Consider the following 6,584-nt stretch of genomic DNA (forward strand, 5'->3'; position numbering starts at 1 on the left):
GATTGTGTGGATCATGACAAGCTATGGACAATATTGAGAACTATGAGTATTCCAGAACACTTAATTGTACTTCTGAGAAATCTGTTCCTGGACCAAGAAGCAGTTGTTCAAACAGAGCATGGGAACACTGAATGTTTTAAAATTGGGAAAGGAACAAGCAAATAATCCGAGAAGCTGGGTTCTATGAAGAAAAGCACGGCATCAGGATTGGAGAAAGACTTGTTAACAACCTGCGATATGCAGATGATACAACCTTGCTTGCTGAAAGTGAAGAGGACTTGAAACATTTACTGATGAAGTTCAAGGAACACAGCCTTTGGTATGGATTACATCTCAATGTCAAGAAAACAAAAATCCTCACCACTGGACCAATAAACAACATACTTATCAACGGAGAAAAGTTTGAGGTTGTCAAGGACTTCATTCTTCTTGGATCAACGATCAACATTCTTGGAAGCAGCAGTCAAGAGATCAGACGACATATTGCATTAGGCAAATCTGCTGTATAGGAACTTTTTAAAGTGCTGAAGAGCAAAGATGTCAGCTTGAGGACTAAGGTGCGCCTGACCCAATCCATGGTATTTTCAATAGCTTCATATGGATGTGAAAGCTGGACAGTGAATAAGGAAGATCGTAGAAGAATCGATGTTGAGCTTGTCTACCATCTCTTCCCTCATACGCAGTCAATTTGATTTGTGTGTATTACATCTGGTGAGGTCCATGTGTATAGTTATCTTTTATGTTGTTCAAAAACTGTATTTGCAATGAATAAATCATTGGCCTTGCAAAAATCTATCATTCAAACTCCAGCATGATTTCTATCACCAAGTCTATATGTTTCAACAACTGATCCTTCCTCTTACTTTCCAAACTTCATATTCCAATCACCAGTAATAATCAATATATCTTGATTGCATGCTTGATCCATTTCAGACTGAAGAATTTGGGGGAAGTCTTCAATTTCTTCATCATTGCCTTTAGTGTTTGGTGCACAAATTTTAATAATACTGATCTTCCTTGTAAGCATATGTATAGTGTTATAACACAGGCAATATTTTACTTCAAGAGAGATCTTGAAATGTTCTTGTGATGATGAATGCAACACCATTCTTTTCAATTTTTCATTTTTGGCATCGTAAACCATATAATTGTCAGATTCAAAATGGCCAATACCAGGAGTCCTGGTGTGGCACTGTAGGATAAGCACTTGACTACTAACCATGAGGCTGACATTTCAAACTTCTGCTCCTTGTAAACCTTATATAGGGTCTCCGTGAGACAGAACAAACTTAATGACACTTAACAGCAAACAATAACAATGCCTAGGATATTGATCTTTATGTGTTCCATTTAATTTTTGGAAACTTCCAATTTTCCTTGATTCAGACTTTGTACTTTCCGTGTTCTGGTTATTAATGAATGTTTGCAGCTGTTTCTCCTCATATTGAGTTGTGCCCTATCAGCAAATGAAGGTTCTAAAAGTTTTATGCCATTTAAGTTGTCAGAGTCAACTTTACTTTGAGGAGGCAGTTCTTCCCCAGTCACATTTTGAGTGCCTTCCATCTTCTGTCACATAATGTTTTGCTGTGATTAATAACGTTTTCATTTTCCTGTACTATATCTGACAATGTTCTACTATTATTCATCAGGTTCTCAGAGGCTAAATATTCAGAAGTAATCAGCCTCCTCTTCTTCCAATTAAGTATTAATCTGGAAGCTCATCTGAAACTTGTCTACCATGTCATTTAAAATACCGGTGGTATCGATTCCATAATCATGGCAATAAGCAAACCACCAGAGTATGACAAACTGACAGACAAGTGGTGGTATGCATAATACATTTATATAAAACAATTTGGATTTTAAAATGAGTTTTCACACTCAATTCTTCCATTTACTTCTAATTAGCATACTTCGCACCAATTTTTCTCCCACTACGCTTGAAACTGTACGGATCCAAGATCATTTCCATCCACAGGCATTTTGTATCCAGATTCCTTTCTTTTGTGAACAAACACTTGCAAATTACCCATTTTTAAATTGTTAAAATCAACTTAATTTTTTAATATCAATAATTAACTCGACGGTACTTAACAACAACAACAAATTAACCTTTTACCTTTAGTAAAACTTCTCTTATAATTAGCAAGAACCAGCATTCATTCTACCTTCCACTTCAAAGCAAGAAGCTTAATCATTGTCTTATTTCTCACTGTCACAAAATTGTTGTTGCTGTTGTTGTTATATGCCATGGAGTCAGTTCTGACTCATAGCGACCCTGTACAGGGTTTCCGAGGCTGCAAGTCTTTATGGGAGCAGAAAGCTTTATCTTTCTCCCGTGGAACAGCTGGTAGTTTCCAACTGCTGACTTCGCGGTTTGCAGGCCTATTCGTAACTACTGCGCTACCAAAAAACTTACTGTTTTGCCAATCCCTTTTCCTTTTCTCTTCTTTATGCCATTATTTCTGAAGATACCTAAACATATACCTAGGTCACCAATGAAATTAATACCTGCTTCTGAGTTTTCCATCTTCTAACTCCATAATGATGACATTTGTAATGCATCTCAGTTCCTTTATTCCTTATACCTGTACTGGCTTTTCTTTCACTCTGCTTTACATACCCATAGATATGACACTTTTTATAATATTTCATTATAAAAGTCTTATCTATTGCCAAGATCTTGATATGTAGCATCTTTTTTGTTACCACTATCTTCTAATTCTCTTAAATATACAGTTTTCTTAAATCTACCTTTGTTATCTATTTTGAGACGTATGGTTCTTCAACCCATCTCAAATATCTCAAATCAATTCATGCTTTATCTGTCTCTCTTCCAAATCTGGGTGGGCTTAATTTTCAGACATATGAGACATGCATTTTGATTTTTTTTTCTGACTTGATTTTATTTTCAATATGGAGAACACTGTGTCTATTCATTTTGTTATGTGCAGTGGAGTTGGTCCCGACTCATAGCGACTCTGTACAGGGTTTCCGAGGTTGTAAATCTTTACTGGAGCAGAAAGTCTCATCTTTCTTCCATGTAACAGCTGGTAGTTTCGAACTGATGACCTTGTGGGTCACAGCCTGATTTGTAACAACTATGCTACCAGAGCTCCTTATCTATTCATTTAGCAAACACAAAATGAATACCTACTATTTTTCCAGGAAGTTTTCAAGGTTATTGGAGGCCTGGTGTTGCACCATAGGATAAGCACTAGACCAAAAGATCTGTTTGAAACAAGGTCGGTGGTTCAAACTCACCAGCTGCTTCTCAGAAACCCTATACAGGTTTTCTCTGCATTGTAGCCAACTCGATGGTACTTAACAACAGCAAACATCTTTCTAGTATTCTTAGCTGTCAGCTAAAATTCATTTGAAATCATCAATGATGTCCCTAGTTTCACATCTTCTTCTGAATCACTGCCAAGGTACTACTGCAAGCATTTCTGAATTAACTTCAGCAAAATTTTGCTTGTTGTATTATTGATGTTAGATGTTTTACATTGTGCTGGGTCACCTTTTTTTGAAATGGGCATAAATATGGATCTCTTCAATTTGGTTGACCAGTTAGTTGTCATCCGAATTTCTTGGTATAGACATGAGTCAGCACCTCCAGTGCTGCATCAGTTTATTGAAATTTTTAAATTTGTATTTCATCAATTCCTGGAGACTTGTTTTACACCAATGTCTTTAGTGAAACTTGGAATTCTTTCTTCAATACCATTGGTTCTTGATCTTATGCTGCATCTTGAAATGATTGAACACCAACAATTGCTTTTTGTTACAGTGATTCTATGTATTTATTCCATCTCCTTCTGACACTTTCCTTTTTATTTTCTTTTTCCGATATTTGCCCATAGAATTCTTCAACACTGAAGTCATTCTTGAATTTTTTTCTTCAGTTCTTTCAGCGTAAGAAAGACTGTGTGCCGTCTTTGATTTTTGTTTTTCCACTCCCGTTCTTTGCATTTCTTTATAGCACTTGGTTTGGTCTTCTCAAGCTTCCCTTTGAATTTTTTGATCAGCTCTTTTGCTTCATTTCTTTCATTTGCTTTAGTTTCTATATACTCAAGAACAACTTTAAGATTTTCTTCTGAAATCAGTTTTGTTCTTTTCTTTCTGTTCTGTCTTTTTAATGACCTTTTGATTCCTTCCTGTATGATGTTCTTGATGTTATCTCACAACTCTTTGGTTTTTGGTCATTAGAGTCTAATGCATCAAATCTGTTCTTCAGAGTATCTCCAAATTCATTTAGGGTATATTCAAGGCCATATTTTGCTTCTCAGGAACTTACTTTAATTTTCTTCAGCTTTAGACTGAACTTGCATGAGAAATGATCTGTTCCACAGCCATCCCATATGCTGGTTTTGGCAGATGATATTGAGCTTTTCCACAGTCTCTTCCCACATATGTAGCTGGTTTGAATCCTATGTAACCCATCTGATGAGATCCATCTGTCTGTTGTGTAAAAAAGGCATTTGCAACGAAGAAGTCATTGGTCTTGCAAAATTCTACCATACTATCTCCATTATAATTTTAATCACCAAGGCCGTAACTTACAACTACTGATCCTACCTGTTTGTTTTCAACCTTGCATTTCAATCTTCAGTAATTCTAACTGCATCTTGATTGCATGTTTGATCAATTTCAGACTGACGAATTTGGTAGAATCCTTCTTCTTCACTGGGTTTAGTGGTTAGTTCATAATTTGAAAAATAATAGTATTAAGTGGTGTTCCTTGTAGCTGTATGAATATTATCCTATAGCAGACTTCAATGTAGAGCTTGGTGTGTTCTTTTTGATGATGAAAATACCATTCCTTTTGAATTTGTCATATTTGGCATTGCAAACCATATTAATATCTGATTCAAAATGGACTATACTGATTCAGTTCAACTCACTAATTCCTAGGATATCACTCTTCATGTGTTCCATTTCTTTTTTGCCTACTTCCTAGATACCTAGATTCATACTTCATACATTCCATGTTCTGATTATTAATGGATGCTTGCAGCTGTTTTACCTCAATTTGAGTTGTACCCCACCAGCAAATGTAAGCCCCCAAAGCTTTGCTCCATTCACATCATTATGATCAACTCTACTTTCAGTAGACAGTTCTTGTCCGGTCGTATTTTGAGTGCCTTCTTCTGTAACTATATCTGACAATGCTCTGCTACTATTTATCAGGTTTTCAGTGGCTTATTATTGATAAGTAGTTAACCTCACGTTCTTTCTAGTCTCTCTTATTCTGGATGCTCTGTTGAAACCTGTCCACCATGGGTGACCTTGCTGATATTTAAAGTACTGGTGCCATAGCTTCCAGCATCACTCCAACACTCAAGTCACTACAAAATGACAAACTGACAGAGGAGTGGTGGATTCTTAATTTTTGGCTCTTGTGGACTGGCTTTCATTTTCTTCAGCTTCAGCTTTGACTTGCATATATTCCTGACTTTTAAAAATGTGCCACTATGGAAATTAACAGACTTCATAATTTAAAAAAAGATATAAACATCAGTTTTGTTTTTAGCAAGTAAGCAAGCCATACTACAAATGTTGTGAGTATGTTGTTATGGATGATAATGGCAGAAAATGTATATATTTACTAGCTGTTGAAATGCTTTAATTGAATTAAGTTAACTGTAAGACCTAACTAGGAAACAAATCATGTAGAAGTAATGAAAATCTCTTTTAAATCAGTAACAAGAATTACATGTGCTATGTAACAATATTTTGATTGAAAATATTTTTTATTGGCATGCAGTACTGTAGGATAAATTCTACACTGCTAACCACAAGGCTGGCAGTTCATACCCACCAGCTGCTTCTCAGAAACCCTATGATTGCTATAATTTGGAAAAAAATCAACAGCACTTAACAATAGTAATGACAATATCAACTATAGGAGCCTTGGTGACACCTTTACCAAAGCGGCTGGCTGCTAATAAAATACTGGTGATTTGAACCTACCAGGTCCACTTTGGGTCCTTTACCATCCTCACAATTGTTATGTTTGAGTCCATTGTTCCAGCCACTGAATCATTCCACCTTATTGATGGTGTTCTTTTTCACTGACCCACTACTTTATCAAGCATGATGTCTTTTTCTAGGAACTGGTCCATCCTGGTCCAAAGTTTTTCAGATGAAACTTTTCCATCCTTGCTTAAATAAACATTCTGTATGTATTTCTTACAAGATAAACTTGTTTGTTTTGGGGGCAGTCCATGATACTTTCAATATTTTTTGGCAAAATCACATTTCAAATTCATCAATTCTTCTTAGGTCTTCCTTATTCATTGTTCAGCTTTACCATGCATATGAGGTAATTAAAAATATATCAGAACTTGATTCAGGCACCCCTTGTCTCCAAAGCAACACATTTTCTCTTTACTACCTTAAAGCGAGTAAAGTTTTGCTAAAGATAATACAGAAACGGCTACAATCATACATTGACAGAGAACTTCCAGAGGTTCAAGCTAGATTCAGAAGAGGCCGTGGAATGAGATATATCATTGCTGATGTCTGATGGATCTTGGCTGAAAACAGAGAATATCAGAAAGATGTTTACCTATGCTTTATTG

Source organism: Chrysochloris asiatica, unplaced genomic scaffold (genome assembly GCF_000296735.1).
Source record: "Chrysochloris asiatica unplaced genomic scaffold, ChrAsi1.0 scaffold00217, whole genome shotgun sequence".
NCBI classification, from domain to species: Eukaryota; Metazoa; Chordata; class Mammalia; order Afrosoricida; family Chrysochloridae; genus Chrysochloris; species Chrysochloris asiatica.